This window comes from Macaca mulatta, chromosome 5 (genome assembly GCF_049350105.2).
Source record: "Macaca mulatta isolate MMU2019108-1 chromosome 5, T2T-MMU8v2.0, whole genome shotgun sequence".
NCBI lineage: Eukaryota > Metazoa > Chordata > Mammalia > Primates > Cercopithecidae > Macaca > Macaca mulatta.
Genome location: NC_133410.1, coordinates 149,852,175 through 149,873,730, shown reverse-complemented (window position 1 = coordinate 149,873,730; position 21,556 = coordinate 149,852,175). Strand labels below are relative to the sequence as shown.

The 21,556-nt window shown below is 38.5% G+C and overlaps 1 protein-coding gene across 1 annotated transcript in view; it reads left to right on the top strand.

The window, feature by feature from the left end:
* Nucleotides 1–21,556, top strand: part of RNF150 (ring finger protein 150) — a 281,038-nt gene that overhangs the window by 129,981 nt on the left and 129,501 nt on the right. The window lies entirely within an intron of this gene.

Genomic DNA, 21,556 nt, shown 5'->3' with positions numbered 1-21,556 from the left:
TAGCAAGACTAATAAAGAAGAAAAGAGAGAAGAATCAAATAGACGCAATAAAAAAATGATAAAGGGGATATCACCACCGATCCCACAGAAATACAAACTACCACCAGAGAATACTATAAACACCTCTACGCAAATAAACTAGAAAATCTAGAAGAAATGGATAAATTCCTGGAGACGTACACCCTCCCTAAAAGACTAGACCAGGAAGAAGTTGAATCCCTGAATAGACCAATAACAGGCTCTGAAATTGAGGCAATAATTAATAGCCTACCAACCAAAAAAAAAGTCCAGGACCAGGTGGATTCAGAACCAAATTCTACCAGAGGTACAAGGAGGAGCTGGTACTGTTCCTTCTGAAACTATTCCAGTCAAGAGTAAAGGAGGGAATCCTCCCTAACTCATTTTATGAGGCCAACATCATCCTGATACCAAAGCCTGACAGAGACACAACAAAAAAAAGAGAATTTTAGACCAATATCCCCGATGAACATTGATGCAAAAATCCTCAATAAAATACTGGCAAACCGAATCCAGCAGCACATCAAAAAGCTTATCCACCATGATCAAGTGGACTTCATCCCTGGGATGCAAGGCTGGTTCAACATATGCAAATCAATAAACTTAATCCATCATATGAACAGAACCAAAGACAAAAACCACACGATTATCTCAATAGATGCAGAAAAGGCCTTTGACAAAATTCAACAGCCCTTCCTACTAAAAACCTCTCAATAAATTAGGTATTGATGGGGTGTATCTCAAAATAATAAGAGCTATTTATGACAAACCCACAGCCAATATCATACTGAATGGGCAAAAACTGGAAGCATTTCCTTTGAAAACTGGCACAAGACAGGGATGCCGTCTCTCACCACTCCTATTCAACATAGTGTTGGAAGTTCTGGCTGGGGCAATCAGGTAGGAGAAAGAAATAAAGGGTATTCTATTAAGAAAAGAGGAAGTCAAATTGTCCCTGTTTGCAGATGACATGATTGTATATTTAGAAAACCCCATTGTCTCAACCCAAAATCTCCTTAAGTTGATAAGAAACCAGCAAAATCTCAGGATACAAAAATCAATGTGCAAAAATCACAAGCATTCTTATACACCAATAACAGACAAACAGAGAGCCAAATTATGAGTGAACTCCCATTCACAATTGCTTCAAAGAAAATAAAATATCTAGGAATCCAACTTACAAGGGATGTGATGGACCTCTTCAAGGAAAACTACAAACCACTGCTCAACAAAATAAGAGGACACAAACAAATGGAAGAACATTCCATGTGCATGGATAGGAAGAATCGATATCGTGAAAATGGCCATACTGCCCAAGGTGATTTATAGATTCAATGCCATCCCCATCAAGCTACCAATGACTTCCTTCACAGAGTTGGAAAAAACTGCTTTAAAGTTCATATGGAACCAAAAAAGGGCCTGCATTGCCAAGACAATCCTAAGCCAAAAGAACAAAGCTGGAGGCTTCATGCTGCCTGACTTCAAACTATACTATAAGGCTGTAGTAACCAAAACAGCATGGTACTGGTACCACAACAGAGATATAGACCAGTGGAACAGAACAGAGCCCTCAGAAATAATACCACGCATCTACAACCATCTGATCTTTGACAAACCTGACAAAAACAAGAAATGGGGAAAGGATTCCCTATTTAATAAATGGTCCTGGGAAAACTGGCTAGCCATATGTAGAAAGCTGAAACTGGATCCCTTCCTTACACCTTATACAAAAATTAATTCAAGATGTATTAAAGACTTAAATGTTAGACCTAAAACCATAAAAAACCCTAGAAGAAAACCTAGGCAATACCATTCAGGACATAGGCATGGGCAAGGACTTCATGTCTAAAACACCAAAAGCAATGGCAACAAAAGCCAAGATTGACAAATGGGATCTAATTAAACTAAAGAGCTTCTGCACAGCAAAAGAAACTACCGTCAGAGTGAACACTCAACCTACAGAATGGGAGAAAATTTTTGCAATCTACTCATCTAACAAAGGGCTAATATCCAGAATCGACAAAGAACTCAAACAAATTTACAAGAAAAAAAACCCATCAAAAAGTGGGCAAAGGATATGAACAGACATTTCTCAAAAGAAGACATTTATGCAGCCAACAGACACATGAAAAAATGCTCATCATCACTGGCCATCAGAGAAATGCAAATCAAAGCTACAATGAGATACCATCTCACACCAGTTAGAATGGCGATCATTAAAAAGTCAGGAAACAACAGGTGCTGGAGAGGATGTGGAGAAATAGGGACACTTTTACACTGTTGGTGGGACTGTAAACTAGTTCAACCATTGTGGAAGACAGTGTGGCGATTCCTCAAGGATATAGGACTAGAAATACCATTTGACCCAGTCATCCCATTACTGGGTATATACCCAAAGGATTATAAACCATGCTGCTATAAAGACACATACACACATACGTTTATTGCGGCACTATTCGCAATAGCAAAGACTTGGAACCAACCCAAATGTCCATCAGTGACAGACTGGATTAAGAACATGTGGCACATATACACCATGGAATACTATGAAGCCATAAAAAAGGGTGAGTTCATGTCCTTTGTAGGGACATAGGTGAAGCTGGAAACCATCATTCTCAGCAAACTATCCCAAGGACAAAAAACCAAACACCACATGTTTTCACTCATAGGTGGGAACTGAACAATGAGAACACTTGGACACAGAAAGGGAAACATCACACTCTGGGGCCTGTCATGGGGTAGGGAGAGCGGGGAGGGATAGCACTAGGAGATATACCTAATGTAAATGACGAGTTAATGGGTGCAGCACACCAACATGGCGCATGCATACATGTGTAATAATCCTGCACGTTGTGCACATGTACCCTAGAACTTAAAGTATAACAAAAAAAAAAAAAGAAAAAGAAAACTTTCTATTTTGAGGGCTTTCAATCATACAACATATATAGAAAGAATAATACCTCTTATCCCCATAATACAGCTTGAGAAATTATCAAAATACCATTATTGTATCATGTATCCACCACTTACTTTTGTGGGGTAGAACAGTAGTGGAGTATTTTACTGTCTATCCCAGCCATCACATAATCTCACCTGTCAATATATCAGTATGGATCTCTGGCTGGAAAGGACAATTTCCAAAAGATACAACCACCACGACATAATCACATTTAACAACTTTTTGTAAAAAACATTCATTAGTATCCTCCAACACTTCATGTCTTCTGGACAACTCATACTCCATTTTCCCCATTTGTCTTCAAGATGTCTTTTTACAGGCGATTTGTTTTCAGTCAAGATTCAGAGAAGAGCCAATGGTTGCATTTGGTTTTCTAGGACTGATGAAAATTACATGAGATAAGGAGCATGAATACAGCTAGCCCAGGTCTGCCACTTCACAGGCACTCAATTAATATTACTTCCCTTTCTTACACCTGCTCTCTCTGGGCAGCATATTGGCAATTGGAGGTGGGAATAGGGAGCACAAGATTCACTAGGGGATGAATTTTTTTTTCTTTCTTTCTTTTTTTTTTTTTCTTTTTGAGACGGAGTCTTACTCTGTCACCAGGCTGGAGTGCAATAGCACAATCTCAGCTCACTGTAAGCTCCGCCTCCCAGGTTCAAGTGATTCTCCTGCCTCAGCTTCCTGAGTAGCTACAGGCGCGTGCCACCATGCCTGGCTAATTTTGGTATTTTTAGTAGGGACAGGGCTTCACCATGTTGGCCAGGATGGTCTCAATCTCTTGACCTCGTGATCCGCCTGCCTTGGCCTCCCAAAGGGCTCGCAAATCCCTCCCAAAGCAATTACAGGCATGAGCCACCACGTCCAGTCTATAATGATATTTAATATATATGTATGTGTTTATGTAGTCTCCATTTTTCAAATGAATTTTTACATTTTGCTGAATTGGTAAACACACACACATACACACCATATTGTAATAGTACAAAGTGGGGGAAGCCCATTTATTTATCTAGTCCTTACCAGAGTTACATGTAGGGACAAGGAAATTGAATTCTTGCAACTTCACAGCCGGCTTCTTATTGTGGCCCAGCCCGGTCAGGACCAGCAGCCTCCACCTCCGCCTGCCCGGCATGGGCAGGAATCTGTCTGTGTTTGCAGGCTGCTTTCCGGCAGTTCTCCAAGAGAAGCAGCTGCCTCGGGAGCTTTCATAAGCTCTTTGTAGGCCCCTATGTTATGATGTGAATTGTGGCTTTTTGAAAGAAAAGGTTCTTTATTTCACAATAATTTCAATATGATTGGCAGTGATTAGTGAAAAAGTAATTTCTAAAAAGAGTAGCTGTACTCCAAAAAAGAATGAGGTTAACCAGAATGCAGCTATAAACTTAGAATATGAAATCTTGGAGCTCAATTTAATATCAAGAGTGTTCTTTGTTCTTCAGCATTACCCAGTACATCCCTTAATAAGCTCCCAAAATACTTTTCACTCTAAGGAGATTTTTGTGCATGTGAATCTGAAGTTTGGGTTTATATATCGTAAATACAGAATTTTATAATCACTGAGTGAATGAAAGCCACTTATATTCTAATTTATGACTATTAATCTATTTTTTGTGTTGACTTAGAAATTTGGAGTTGAATGCAGTGGAGAGGAATAGAGGGGAAAGGAGAAGATAATGAATTTATTGATTGTCTTGGTACTGTGCCAAGTTTTTTACATAAATGGTTTCATTTAATCTTTACAAACTTAGGAGCTTTGAAGTGTGACCCAAGTCCATCTCACACAATGATAAAATGACACCTAAACTGGAAATCAAATATACTTGCCCTTAATGTTTACTTTTGAGTTATTTAGACATGTTGTGTGGACAGGAGGTATATAGGGTGCTATAGCTTTTGTTTTTCTCAAAATAAGTAAGTAAATAAATCTGATATTCTGACAGCTGTGTTTCTAAGGTAAAGTTAGAACTATTGAGGAGCAGAATCTGAAGTGAGGGGTAGACATTCAACTCAATTGTTAGGGAAGGGAGTTTCAGGTGAAGCTTCATCAGTGACCACTCATCCTCCAGTTGACCATAGTGGCCCATTATGGCATGACTTTAATGAAAATCCACAGGTGTTTTTTGTTTTGAATTAGTCTGAATGAGATAAAAATGGCAACAAGAACATGGCTTTCAGAATTATGGTGGGTAAAAAAGTAAAATTGCTTGCTTTCTGGTAACTATTTACGTATCAGTATTATAGTCAATACTTCAAGTTTTTCATTGTTGAGAAGAGAGTAATACCAAAATTTTGTTTAATAATATCATTAAATAGGAATGCCAATGGGTCTTATAAATCAGTGCTTTTAAATACAATACCTCGAGATAAAAGTATTCCGTTGTTATATGTCTTATAAGAAAAGTAGTATCAATACTACTCTTAGACTCAGGCAAGAGGGACCCTGCGCTTTAGAGAACCTTGTTCTGGTCTTCTTCAAGCGACACCCATTTCTATGAGACAAGAGAGGAGCCCATGCGGAACCCACAGACTTCTTACCCTCCAGACCCCAGACTTCCCAATGTCAGGGCCCAGGAAACCTCCTCCCTGGGTCCATCTTCTCGAGGGTGGGCCATACTGTCTCTGTGCACTTCTCTAAGCTCAAAGGGTGCTGTTAGTAGCAGGTGTGGATAGAACTTTGATGTATGGTCTGGGCTGTCCACACATGCTCATGAGGTCCCTCAAGATCAGGGCTGGAAAGAGAAGAGAAGCCCCGTGCCATTACAAGCTGGCGGAACAAGGAACCTGGCTACTAGGTCTTTATGAAGGGAAGAACATAGAAAATATTTAGCAGTTTGTTACCTTAATGTATACCTGATAAATATAGAAACACATATGGTATGAGGCCCCCATTTGTACTATTGCCTGAGGGCCTGCAAAGTGGATGGCCTGAGAGATACAGGCCCACTGCAAAATAAATAAAATCTTTGGCATAAGTTGGTCTTTAGTTTCAACCTGAGTAAATCAAAACTCAAAGATTAAAAACCTGAGGGTTTCTAGCCACAAACTCAAAACTGAGCCCAACATATAAAAATCCAATTCTCCTGTGTTAAAAATGTAAGGATCTTAATATCCCGTAAGGCAACTACAGCTTTTTAAATCATATTTGGAAACTCTCCATCTGCTTCAAATTTTCATAATAAAGGCAGGTTTTACTGCTAATCACTTGTTCCAGTCAGCCCAAGTATTTTCATGCCAGTATTGAAGCCACTTTCCTGAATCTTAGCACAGTTGCTCATTGTCTTTCTATTGGATCACTAAGAAACTGTCTATTGAGTTTAAGCACTTAAGAGTAATTCAGATGACAAGCTTCTTGGAAAGCAAACATATCAAGTAACATTTCTCACAGGCATCTAGCAGTCTCCCTCCCTGATTCAATTCCATACAATGCAACCAACATCTATTGAGCACTTAAGTGCAGAGCACCGGGCAAAGATCCTACAGGAACAGGCAGAGGAGCAGAGATACCTAATTTTGGGATGCCTGCAGTCCAGAGGTCCAGGCAAAGACCAACAGAATAACCCAAAATCAAAGTCAAATATAATAAGGATGAAAATAGAAGATTAGCATAAAGTTGGTGGTAGGGAGAGAGGGAAAGAAACTAGATGTTTGTCAGAATTAAGATTTTCATCCCCTTTATTTGGGAATAAAATGACATGGAATAGGTGCAATTTGAATTAAGTAGACTTTGAAAGATAAGTAGGGTGGCAATGGTTAGAAAATAATAATAACTAACATTTCTTGAGTCCTTACTGATTGCCAGTCACTGTTCTTACGTGGGTTATCTTAGTCCTCCTAGCACAGAAACCTTATGAGATAGGTAAATATCATCCACCCTGTTGTCCGAGTTTGCAGATGAAAATAATAAACAATATGGAAACAACACACACTAATCATTTTGTCCACATGAGACATAGGGAGGTTAAATAGTTTGCCTAGCATCACACGGACAATAAGGTAGAGCTGGAATGTGAGCATATGAACGGAAGCAGTCTGACTCTAGAACTTGTGCTTTATTCTATGCATAAGAGAGTATCTTAAGCATAAGAAAATATCTTATGCAAAGAATGTCTTTCTTTCTCCAGTGTTGCTGGACATGGAATAACATAGTAGATTGAAGTGAAACCACTAGGTGAAGTATAAGCATATGTTGGTCTTAACAAGTCTCGTCAAATATTTTTTCAAAGCAATTAGATCAATTTGTTTCATAGCCATGTAAGAGAATTCCAGTTGCTTCACGTTCTTGATAACATTTGATGTTGACTGTTACATTCTTTTATAAATTCCAGCCATTTTTGGTGGGCATGTACATACTGTATAGATTTCATTTCTCTACCAATTAATTATGGTAATTCTTTCAAAATTGAAATGTTGACATAATAAAATCCCAATGAAAACCCAAGCACATCACATGTATATAAATATGTGTATAAATTGATAATCTAATGTTAAATTTATGTAAAAATGCAAAGGGCTTAGGATACCCTGGATAATGCTGAAGAAGAAGGAGAAGGAAGAAGGACTTATACCACCAGATATGAACACTTAAACTAAAGTCACAGTAATGAAGACAGTGTGATATTGGTGCAAGGGTAGACAGAGGGAACAACAACATGGCAAAGAATCCAGAATCAGAGCAGAACATACAGGGTCACTTAATTTGAACTGTCTTCACTCCAGTACAGATGAGAAAGAATGGAATTTTAAATGAATTGTGCTAAGGGTGTTATATATTCATGTGGAACAAAAGGCTCTTTGAACCCTACCTCATGCCATATAAAAAACTAAGATTATAAATCTAAATGTGAAAGCTAAAACAATCAAATTTTTAGAAGAAAGCCTAGGTGAATATTTTGTAACCTTAGGATAAACAAAGATTTCCTGAATAGGAAGTAAAAAACACAACCCATGAAAAGATTAATAAATTGGACTTAATTAAATTGAAAATGCTCATTCAACAACTCCATTAAGAGAGTGAAAAGACAACCACACATTAGGAGTAGAGATTGCAATACATATGTCCAATAAAAGACATATACACATTAAAGAATGAATACAAATTAGTAAGCCAACCCAATATAAAATTAACAAATGACTTAGGCACTTATGAAAAATGATAAAAATTAGCAAAAAACATTTGAAATAATGCTAATAGAATTTTCAAGTATACACTGAAATTTACTTCTTTGTGAACTAATCCAGAATCTGAGACTCCAAAGCAGATAGCCACAGAATATGTTTATTTTGTAGTAGGAGAGCCAACCTAATGGATAAGGATCTTCCAGTACATCTCCAATCCAGCCAGGGTTGCTGAGCACTGCTGGGATTTGTATGGAGGACTAGAGCTGCATCATCATCTCCCCATTCTTATTCACAGTCTTTGTTGCCCAGGATTTCCACTTAACACAGAGCCTTCACTGGCTCCACTTCGGCAAATGAAAATGTACTTATGCTCACAAAAATTTGGAGAACCCTTCATGCAGGGATGCCTACTGTTTGGTTGTAGGAATGGAGATAGTGGTTATGTATCTCTCTGTGATCAACCAGATGCACCTGTGGGACATTCACTCCATGAAAACCTAGGAGAGTATAAAATGGGCAGATTATAATGAAGAGCACTTCATTTCTGTTAATCCTACTACATCAAGAAGTAGGAACCATATCAATTTTTTAATCTGCCTTTGGTCAAATAAAACGTTTAGATCTTTACTTTGATGAAATAGTTGGGAAATTTTACTTGGTCAAATTTTATTTTCTAAAGTAAAATAATTTAAGTACATGAAGAATAAATCAGATTGCCTTTCAAGTGCCCAGGATTATTGGGATTCCCTAAGGTTGTCAAAATCAACTGAAACATAAAATATAATTATAGACCTGGCAGAAATTTTAAAGGTTATCTACATAGTCCATTCACCCTGTGATAGAAAGAAGATGAGTTTCAGAAATACTTACTAATTAGGCCAAAGTTATATATCTAACAGGGCATAATTAAGACAGAATTAGGTTTCCCATATCCTTGCCTGGTGGTCTTTCGCTTTCAAGGAGGAGTATTTTCAGAGATTCCTTACAGAAGACCCTCACCACCACTACATATGGATAAACTTGAATGTTCAATAAATCTCTGTTATATTGAAATAAGGAAGAGAGTAGGCTGCCTTCAAGTTCTTTCTGTATTTCTGGTGTGTGGCTATGAATCTTTTAGACTATAAAAAGAAGAGGGATTTATTAGTGTCTCAATTCCTTTCTAACCTTTGGAAATCAATATTTTATATTGAAAACCAAAAAGTAATAAAATGCAAAACAAGCAAAGACAAATTTTTGAAATGCCTTTTAGGAGCTAGCCTAGTACAGATAACTTTTTTTCTCATTAGGGATTAACTTTTCCAGATGTGTAGTTTTCTTACAGATATCTATATTGTAGACCAACACTGTTTTATCAATTCAGTATAAATGCAACTATATATACATTTTACTTTAAAGAAGGAAATATCTAAATTTGGTTTGTTCACCATGTTTGATACTCTCAAATACAATTCTGAAACTTTTAAATATATGGATTTAAGAGAACTGCAATTAGATAAAAAGAGATCTGTTAACATCCAAAACAGTTCTTAATATTTAGGGAGAACATGCTATTTAAGCAGACTGTTAGGTATGAATGAACGTCACAGCTGGAAATTCAGAGGCCCTTCTTTATCAGTGCACCTCCTTGTCCCTTTGAAATAGATAAGGATTTTGGCAGTGCCACAACCTCAGATTTCCTAATGTCAAACAAAACAAGCATCTATTGCTTAATCAGCCGTGTCCAGTTCAACCATGTCTTACTGAGAGGATTAAATTTAAAAGAACTTGACATTTGTCTATGGCATTAGCTGTATTCCCTTCCATTGTTCCTTGTTGCCAGATGTCACTTTCCCAGGGATCTTGTTGATCAATTCTTACTGCTGTCACACAGAAGGAAGAGTTCAATTAGTTTATAGGAGATTACAGAACTGACAGCTAAAGTGGTCAAAGACAAAAGAAAAATGCACAAGAAATGGAGAAATGTGTGTGTGTGTGTGTGTGTGTGTAGTGTACACATATATACATATATGTGTGTGTGTATATATAAAATTTCCTTCCTACTCTTCATTCTAGCTTTTAAAAATAGAAATTCAAATTATAGCACATTCCAAGATTAAAGTGGTATTAGAAAATAAAATAGTTCCATTCTTTCAAAATATTTCATGTCTAACTAAAGTAAAACGTGTTCCTCTGTCATAGGACACGATATACTCAAATTACAAATAGACTGTATTCCAAAAATCTGTTTGAAAGATGGGTTGGTTAACACTCACTTTGTTGTAGCCACATTTCTCATAGGTTTTAACTGCAATTCAGGAAAAATATTCTAAGTACTTGGTAGTGTGTAGACTCTCATACCACCTTAAGGAAGCCTACTTATCCTACAATTCTAGTCCCTGAAAACAATGCTTTCTCTCTCAGCAGGCCTAATTGTAGCATCCTGGTTTTTCCTCCTGTCTCTTGGGTGTATCTTTTCTGACTCATCTGTAGGCTCCTTCTCCTCTGCTTAGCACTGAATATGGAATTCCTCAATACTTGATCTTAAGCCATCTTCTCTTTTCTCTTTATTCCATTTGCCTGTTCAACCTCATCCACATCCATGCATCAAGTGATCGCTTCAAATTTGTATCTCCCCTCCTGAACTTCTCTACAGATTCATCCACTCAGTATCTCTACTTAGATTTCTCAAAGTCACCCCAGACTTAGCATATCCAAAATATATCTTCTACTCCAAATGCGGATTTCTTCTCTGCTCCCCAACTTGAAGAACGGCTCCTCTCCCATCTGTCCCAGTGGGCAAGTCAGAAATCATGGGGTCATGCTTGACACCAACCCCTCCCTCATTCCTCATCCCTCATATCCTGTCTCCTGCCACGCCCTGTCGTTTTACCTCCTAATCTCCCCACTTCTCCCTAACACTCTCTGAACATGCCATGTTGTTTCTTGGCATGGAGTCTTTGCCCATGCTGTTTGTTGAAACAAGGAATCTCTTAATTGAACTTCTCTTTTTTTAATAAAAAAGGAAATAATCCATTGTAGTTACTGATCTGTCAATTCTTTCTGGCCTGGACGGAGATGAGTAGAGAGTAGATATTTGTTAACTGTTAACTTCCTAGTTGAAAGCAATTTCTAGTGACAACCAGGATTAATGGTTAAATTATGATGGCACTAACCTTGAAGTCCATATGTCTCAAAGACAACTTCTTATAAAAATAACCTAGTGGGGATGATTTTTTAGTTACAAAATATGTAAAGGATTATTATAAGATATAGAATTGATGGCACAAGGGTCATTGGTCAGAATCCTGTCTCCATACTCACCTGGGTCTATAGCCTCTTAAGGGAGTGTTCTCACCAACAACTACATTTCTAGAACATTTTCAGACATAATTCTGTTAGCAACATCTAAATAAGATAATGTGGAAAATTATAGACTTTAGAGTTCAAGAGGTTATAATTTCCTGCCTCTTCATTTCTCTTCTGCTTCCCACCCCCTATCTCTGCTGAGAAATCTCCTACGCATTCTTCTGAGCTCAGATTTAGTGTCAATTTCTCCCCAGAGCCTTTCTTGACTCCTAACCTTACATCAAGCTCCTTTGTAGAACATTGCCAGGGAATCTCATTGCTTTCCTTCTTGTTAGTTGTCTCGGTTTGTAATTGTACATTTATTGGTAGAGATTTTTTTTACTAACATTTGTTCTTCCCACTAAAGTTTAAGCCCCCATAAAAGTAGGGATCATGTATTTTTTTGTTTGTTTGTTTGCCGTTGTAGCCACAGAGCCTAGCATGGCACCGTGTAAATGCTCGATAGAAGTTCATTGAATGCTCTTGAATGAGTGAACTGAAACCAGTATAGAACCTCTGTAGCAGGTATAATTTTTTTAGTAGACTGAATTCAGAATCTGACTTGGTTTCCAGTATACAACTTCCTAACCCCAATCCTTCCACTCACTTGAAGAATTGTCCTTCCTCTCCTGATGCAGGTGGGCTTCTCCTAACTGCAAGCCATTCTGAAATCTTCGCTGCTGATACTATTCGGATGGTCTAAGTCAAAGACTCACTCAAGGAAGATGAGAGGGAGGAAATCTGTCAGGAGAAGAGAATGTAGAGTGCTGGACAAAAATGGGGATAAAATTCTTAGCTTCCATCATCTTTGGTCTTCATCGGGATTCTCCTTTCTGGTAGAGAAAAAAAAAAATCAGTTTTGCAGAGCTCTTCTCTTTCTCCCACATGATCAGCACATACATCTATGACCTTCCTCCCATTCCCTTGGATTTCAGGGATCGTGGGGGGAGAACAGAGTGTGAGCACGTGTGCGTGTGTGCGCGTGTGTGTGTTGTGAGCACATGTGTGTGCGTGCGCGCGTGTGCGTGTGTGTGTGTATGTGTGCATGTGTGTCTGTGTACGTGCTAGGGATTGAGTGAATGTTGAGGATTGGAATGTGGGAAATGTTACCAAAGTGGAGAAAGGCAGTGGGAAATGTAAGAGAGCAAGAAAGTAGAAGCCATTTGTCTTCATTCTCTTATTTTCTCATTCTTGATGCCATCAGTCCACTCAATGGACTTTGGCAAACAGTCTGAAGTTGTGTGCAAGGGTTGTAGTTCAGTCCAATATCAGTATGTGTTGGGGTAGAGAAGCACTGCCTAGGTCGGTCTCCTGTGTATCCTAAGAGAGTACATGTACTTTTCTACAATGTAAATTAATCCTGAAAGCAAAGCAAGCACCCATTGTAGTACTGTTTTGTATCATGTATTTGTTCCCTAAAAATATTCCCATGGCCCTTTCCTCTCAAAATTCAGTCTTTATTCATTATTTTTACCTCTCCTACTTGACCCAGTAAGTAATAAGTAGTTTTTTGTTGACTCAAGAAATATCTTTATCAGGCAGAAAGAGAAGCTGAGTCTGTAAATTAATTACAATCACTTTACAGTAGTGGTGGCAAGCCTACCTCTTTGTTAATTCTTTCAGCAAATGTATTTTAAGCATTTGCTATGTGTCAGGCAGTGCTACAGGCACTAGCTGTACAGTGGTGAATACTTCAGGTAATGTTCTTAACTTTTGGAATATAGAGAGCTCTCCTTGAAAAGCTTAAATGTCACGGAACTAGAAGAGACCTTAGAGATAATTAAAGCTGACTTCATTATTGGGAAAACAATGGCTCAGCGAAGGAATGTGTGCTACCCAGTTTGGCAGAGCTGAACCTAGAACAAGAACACAGGTCATTTTGCCCAGGCTTCCCCCTGCAGTTTGTCACTTCTGCATTATATCCGGCTTGGTTATAAGCTGCAGGCCCTATTCAAATCATAGTCATAGTCATGTCTCTTGGTGTATGCAACAGTCCTTCTTAAAAGGTTTAGCAATTCGTCAGTGGTATTAGGCCAGATGGTATGATTTTTAAGGCAAGACCAGAAAGGAGGTGTATTCTCTTAGCTGAGAAGCATATTGAGCAACTCACAGGGGAAGTATTTCCATAAGACAGAAATAGTGAGTGTTTATATAACCACATCATTTTGACCCAAGCTCTTAATCGTTCAGTGTGGCAAAGCTTAAGATAGTGAGGAGAGGAAGAAGGTGGGGAGGCAGATGGATTAAGGGCTGACATCATAGATCTGTTCTTAGAATGAGAGGCTGTTGATAGAACTCTGGTAGGAGCCAGATAACCTGTCCTGGTGTGAGCTTAATCAAGTACAATAAAGGCTGTGTAACATACTACTTTGCAAATAAAAAAAAATCTAGGAAAACCCTGGTAAAAATTATTTCTAATACTCAAAATTATAACTCTTTAATTAATGCTGCTTTGACTATATAATAATCTGTAATGAAATTATTTGGTTTCTCTAAGCAGAACTGAGATATTTTATTTCCCTAACCTAAATTCAGAACTCATACCATGAAATGATTTCAGGTGATATGTGGACCAATATTATAAATATACATAGATAGATATACATATATACGTACATATTAATCACATCAAACCCATCACCCCACAAATGTTATTTACTAATATGAAAGTAAAAGTTAAAGTGAGCCAATTTAAAGAAAATATATGAGCTTTTCTTGTAAACTGCTTAAAATAATTTTTACTAATAAGCATATACAAGTTACTTAACAAAATCTGAATAGATTTAAATTGGTATCATTTTTTAAATTTTGAACTATGCTTTTAAAACATCCTGATTTTTCAAGAGGCTTTCCCAATAAAAAGAGAATACTCTATAATATGTAATCCCTATAGCTCCTTTTCCATTTATTTCCTCCATTAAACGTACTTACTCTTTGTGCTCACATCTAATGCAAATAGCATGGTTTGTATTAGATGTAAGCACATGGTTTTGGACATGGTTTTTTTTTTTTTTTTTTTGAGACGGAGTCTCGCTCTGTCGCCCAAGCTGGAGTGCAGTGGCCAGATCTCAGCTCACTGCAAGCTCGGCCTCCCGGGTTCACGCCATTCTCCTGCCTCGGCCTCCCGAGTAGCTGGGACTACAGGCACCCGCCACATCGCCCGGCTAGTTTTTTTGTACTTTTTAGTAGAGACGGGGTTTCACCGTGTTAGCCAGGATGGTCTCGATCTTCTGACCTCGTGATCCGCCCGTCTCGGCCTCCCAAAGTGCTGGGATTATAGGCTTGAGCCACCGCGCCCGGCCTGGACATGGTTTTAAACCAGAGGCAGGAAAGTATATTCTGTCAAGAGCAGAAAAAGAATTTATGAAAGGTTGTAAAAAGAAGACCAAGACCACCTATCATTCAATTCGGTTTTATTTTTAATCCTTAATTTATTTCATCTTCTTTTATAATTAAAAATAGAAAACACAAATCTTTATTCAGTAATGACTAAAGCTGAACAAACAGGAGAGAAAGGGGTAGAGAAGACAAATGAAGAGGGAGGGAGAGTACAAGAGTAGGGAAAATGGGGAAATTTAAGCAGATTGACAATGATGAAGGAGAGAGGTATACATAAAACAATATCCAGAGAAAAGAGGGAGAGAGAGAGGTTTTGATGGAATAACACAAAATTCAATTTATTATGAGGTACTACATTTCCAGTTAGATATTTAAAGATTTATTGCATTTTTACAACAATAGGCATAAATGAGAAGATACTCTTTTGAAAGTTTTCTATAAACCTGATCAAGTACACATGTGGGAAATATCTGATTTATATCTTAATGTGTTGAATCTGTGCATCTCGAGACCACATCTATTCAACATTATTTGATTATAGGTAAAATTAAGCTGATTTGTGTAATTCTTTTTTCTCTGTAGCAGTTTTCAAAGACCACAGATAAATTAGCTCTAAATGAGCCATTCTATTAGTAATTATTTTGACATAGGACTTATAAAACTCAGCTGAAAAGGCTTTATACTGTCATACTTATTTATATTTGGTACCATTTGTGATGTTAGCAAGTTGAAAAACCTTCCAAATGAGGATGCCTGTCAAGGCAGTTAACATTTATGTGCCCTCCCTCCCAACAAAATCCACATTGAAATATAACATTTTAGGCAGCAACATATTTGGCATGTGAGGAGACACATTCATAACAAATCCCATTACCTCTGCTTTGACCTAAGTATGTGCCAAGAACAAAGTCAAAAGTTCCAAATCAATGTAGGCAGTTATGTTCATCTTGAAGTTTATATACTTCTCAACATTCCTTGATTTCGACATAAAATGTCATTGCATTTACTTTTAATATTCCAAAGGCGTTATTAGCCTGCTACCAGCATGGCAATTGGGTGTTGCTCAAAACTGAATATACTTGTTGGAAAACTAATATTTCTTTGTATACCTACAATATGTAATAATGACTCAGGGGGAAACCACTCTTCCATTCAGAGTTGTAGATTCCAAGATTAAAAACTTTACTGAGGAATTCTCCTTATGCATACCAACCCAGAGAATCTAGAATATATTTATGAAATTTGTGCCTAGATACATTGCCATCTTGTTTTTAAAATACTTCTGCATATAAGATTTTGCTGTGCATTCAAAACTGTCTTCTCTATACTGATTCCTTGAATTCAGAGGGTGGCCTGCTTTCCAAAACTGATTTTCAAGTCTGTTGTAGCTCTTGAACTGATAAAGTTCTTTCTTTAGCTTTGCTAGAAACAAATATGATGGAAATATTTTCTTCTTCTTCTTTCTTCTTTCTTCTTCCTCTTTTTTTTTTTTTTTTTTTTTTTTTTTTTTTACCGAGTCTCACTCTGTTACCCAGGCTGGAGTGCAGTGGTACAATCTCGGCTCCCTGCAACCTCTGCCTCCCAGTTTCAAGAGCCGCTCCTGCCTCAGCCTCCTGAGTAGCTGGGATTACAGGTATATGCCACCACAACCGGCTAATTTTTGTATTTTTAGTGGAGACGGGGTTTCACCAAACTGGCCAGGCTGGTCTCGAACTCCTGACTTCAGGTCATCCACCCGCCTTGGCCTCCCAAAGTGCAAAGTGATTACAAACGTGAGCCACCACACCTAGCCTGGAAATGCGTTCTTCTAAAGTACAAGTTCAGTTATCTGAAATAGTCACCTACAATTTTGGCTCATATTTTCTTTTGAAACCATGTGCCCCAACTTTTTGTAACAAACAGCCCTAACTTCATTGTCATTAAAGAAATAACTGCATGCCTAAACTGTAGGATATCTGTTCCTAGATGTTGCTACATCATGTAAACCCTTGATGATAAGACTTCAAACCTTTGACTGAAAAAGAAATGCATCAGTGCTTCAGCTAGGCTTCTACATATTGCTATTTCATTATGATGTGATACTAAGGGTCAAAAACAAGAATATTCATAGGGCTTTCTCTTTCAAGTGTTGGATCTGCTCATCAGCAGAGTTGATTTCTTCTTTGGGATGAGTGACACTTGAGAAATGAGTGTTTTAGTTTTTTGGCTTAACATCACCTCTCTCCCTTTAATGACAACAGGAATTGTCATAGTTTTGTCTGTTTGTGAGATGGGATACCTCTTCACTGCTTTTGTGGAGTGCCAGGGTTTCTAAAAGGTGGATTTTCGGAGTGATAAATTCTCAGAGGAGACCATGTTCCACCTTCCCTACCATGAGAATCCCAGCAAAACTCAGAGTGTGAGGAAGATTCTGTGTCAGCAGCAGCAGCGGCAGCAGCCTGCTTTGTGAGGCTTTGACAGCTAAAGTAGATTTAGTCTCACTGATTGGGAACTCCTAGGTTACAGGCTGCTATTTTTCTTTCCCAAATATGAAGCTGCACTATTTTTGGAAGCTAACTTGACTCTTGCTAGTGGCATATTTTGCTGTTTGCATGATATAAATCCTGGAACCAGTGAGCTGGAAGGAAGTAAGGAAGCTGAAAGGATTTGAGACAGATCCTGCAGAGTTCACGTGATGGTTCAGGTCACACAGTCAGGAATGGCTTTGCAGGAACTAGGACCCTGGACTCCTTATACCCACTCTGTAGTTTGAATTAGTGGCATGTTCTTGTGTTACAGCGGTACTCCTCTGCAGGCCAAGCAGCATAGCTCCCACTTTAGCTCAGCTTATCTCTGGCTGGAGGACTGCGCTTCTCCATCAGAGTCCTTGATGGTAAAGGTATTCATCTTCTCAGGCTGCCATGACAAAATGCCACAGTCTGGGTAGCCTAAACAACAGACACTTATTTTCTCACAGCTTTAGAGGCTGGAGATCCAAGATCAAGTTTCCAGCAGAGTTGGCTTCCTGTTCCTTGCTTGTAGATGACCACTTTCCCACTGTGGCCTCACGTGGCCTTGCCTCTGTGTGTGGCACTCCTGATGTATCTTCCTCTTCTTAGAAGGCCACCAGTCCTTTTGGATTAGGGCCTCACCCTTATGACCTTATTTAATCTTGATTGCCTCCTTAGAGGCCCTGTCTTCATGTAAGTGTTTGGCTTTCAATAAATGAACTTTTGGGGAACACAGTATGGTCAATAACAGGACCCAGCCACTCAGCAAAATCTGCAGGCAACTGGACTGAACTCTATGCTGGGCAGCTGTATTTTGCATTATCTACCTGAAGCAATTTCAGCTAAAGGATATTCAGAGAACGTTATTTATGGGGGCTTCCTAAATTGAAGTCAGTGTGCAAATTTATCTGGAGTCTGTGAAAGCATTGGGTCACCAGTTAATACATTTAAAGTAATTTTTGGATAGGTAATACTTGAGTATGATATGGAATTCAAAAGTATATACAGTGAAAAGTATGTCACCCTCTCATTCCTCTATCCTAATCTGTGACTAGTGACTACTTTTGTACTGTTGTCTATGCGTTGACAAGCACTCTGTATGGACTCTTTTATTTTCTTTTTACATAAATATAGCATACTTCTAGACTTTGCTTTTTTTATTTAATAAATTGAGATAATTATTTCCTATCTGTGCATATGTAGCTAATATATTTATATACATATATACATATATGTATATGTGTATATATATACACATATGTGTGTATATATATACACACACACGTAGTTTGAGACAGAGTCTCGCACTGTCGCCCAGGCTGGAGTGCAATGGCGCGATCTTGGCTCACTGCAACCTCCACCTTCTGGGCTCAAGCGATTCTCCTGCCTCAGCCTCCCGAGTAGCTGAGATTAAGGGTCAAAACCAAGAATATTCGTAGAGTTTTGTCTTTCAAGTATTGCATCTGCTCATCAGCAGAGTTGATTCCTTCTTTGGGATGAATGGCACAGGCATGTGCCACCCAGCTAATTTTTTGTATTTTTAGTAGAGGTGGGGTTTCACCATGTTAGCCAGACTAGTCTTGAACTCCTGACCTCATGATCCACCCACCTCGGCCTCCCAAAGTGCTGGAATTACAGGCATGAGCCACTATGCCTGGCCAATACCTTTATATATTTTATGTTTTATAAAATCTGTAAAATATTTGATTGTGTGTATAACACAATTTCCTAGCCAATCACCTATTGATGGCATCTTAAATTATTATTTCTCAATTATAAATTATAGTTTTCTCACACATACAAACTGGACTGCAGTAATCATCTGTATAAATTATTTCACATATGTGTATATACACACACTCACATCCATCTGTAGTCTAAGTTCCTAAAAGTGGAATTGCTGTGTCAAGAGGTATGTACCTTTTTCTACTGGAAAAAAAAATTACTATATTGTTCCCTGTTGTGGTTTGTAGGAGAGAATTTTTCAGTGGGTCTGAAATATGAGAGAGTTTTCTGAAAGCAGAGAAACCACACAGATTTACTTCACACTGTCTCTATGTATTGGCTCATGAATCTCTCACATTCTGGAATGTTCTCCTGGTTCCTTTCTGCCTCATTACTTCCAGCTCACATTCTTCTCTCCTGTGAAGTTTTTCCTGATGACTGCTTTTCTCACTTTTATACTTGGTCTGTACCACACAATGAACATTTGCCACATGGCATTAGGAAACCTAGACTACAGGACTCTCCAACACTTTGCTAAATAGTTTTGCTCTTTGAATATTTCTGGTACAGATTTTTTCCATAATTAGATCATAAGCTAGAAACCAAAATTTTTTATCTTGCTTCTCTAATGGTAACATACAATTTTCATAATGTTTAACAGGATAAGAAAGCATACTTACATCTATATTTTATTCTCTCGTCAACCCTTTGAAGTAGCCAAAGCAATTATGATTCTAGCACAGAGGTGAAGAAGCTGCAGGTTAAATGCCCAAGTCACACAGCTATGAAGTGGGAAAGCCAAGACTTTAACCCAGTGTTAACTATTCCAAATCAAGTTTTCTTTCTTCTCTATCATGCCACCTCTTAACATTTAGTAGTGCTGACATTCAGTAAAGACTTGTAGAAGGGATTAATAAACAATGTACAAGGAGCTCAAACAACTAAATAGGAAAAAAAATAATAATTCAATTAAAAATGGGCTAATGGCCAGGCACAGTGGCTCATGCCTGTAATCCCAGCACTTCGGGAGGCCAAGGCGGGCGGATCACGAGGTCAGGAGATTGAGACCGTGCTGACTAACACGGTGAAACCCCATCCTCTACTAAAAATACAAAAAAAATTAGCTGGGTGTGGCAGCGGGCGCCTGTAGTCCCAGCTACTCACGAGGCTGAGGCAGGAGAATGGCGTGAACCCAGGAGGCGGAGCTTGCAGTGAGCCGAGATCGCGCCACTACAGTCCAGCCTGGGCGACAGAGCGAGACTCCGTCTCAAAAAAAAAAAAGGGCTAAAAAATCTGAGTAGACATTTCTTAAGACATACAAATGGCAAACAGGCACGTGATAAAATGCTCAACATCATTTATTGTCAGAGAATTGTCAGAGGAATGCAAATCAAAAGTACTATGAAATATCATCTCACCCCAGTTAAAATGGTTTCTATCCAAAAGACAAGCAATAGCAAATACTGATGAGGATGGGGAAAAAGGGCAGCCTCATACGCTCTTGCTGGAAATGTAGTTAGTATAGCCACTATGGAGAACTGTATGGAAGTTCCTCAAAAGCTAAAACTAGAACTCCCATATGATCCAGCAGTCCCACTGCTAGGTATATACCCAAAAGAAAGGAAATCAGTATATGAAAGAGATATCTGAATCCCATGTTTCTTGCAGCACTGTTTACGGTAGCTAAGATTTGGAAGCAACGTAAGTGTTGATCAACAAACAAATGGATAAAGAAAATGTTGTACATACATACAATGGAGTACTATTCAGCCATAAAAACAAATGATGATATCCTGTCATTTGCAACAACATGGATGGAAGTGGAGAGCATTATATTAAGTGAAATAAGTGGGGCACAGAAAGACAAACTTCACGTGTTCTCACTCATTTGTGGAAGCTAAAAATAAAAACAATTGAACTCATGGAGATGAGATAGGAGGCGGGACACAACTCCAGAGGCAGGGTTCAGACACCAGACCAAATTGAGGATTAGCTAAAACAGGGATGGGGCAGAAGCAGCTTTCCATAAGACATGTCCACCATGGTGCCATGTCAATTTACCATTCCCTAGAATGGCCACACCTAGAGTTTATTGCCGCTTTCCATGGCAATGACCTGATGACCCAGAAGTTATCACCCATTTCCTAGAAATTTCTGCATAATCTACCCCTTAGTTTATATATAACTAAAAGTGGTTATAAATATGACTGCAGCACTGCCTCTGAGCTGCTACTCTGGGCACACTGCCTGTGGGGTAGCCCTGCTCTGCACTGAGCCGTACCTCTGCTGCTGCTATACATTGCCATTTCAACAGGAGCTGCTAACACCACTGGCTTGCCCTTGAATTTTTTCCTGAGCAAAGCCAAGAACATTCCGGGACTGCGCTCCAAATTTGGGGTTCACCTGCCCTTCATCATAGAGAGTAGAATGATGGTTACCAGAGGCTGGGAAGAGTAGTAGGGTTGGAGTGGGGATGGTTAATGGGTACAAAAAATATAATTAGATAGAATGAATAAGTTCTAGTAATTGATAGCACAACAGGATTATTATAGTCAATGATAATTTATCATACATT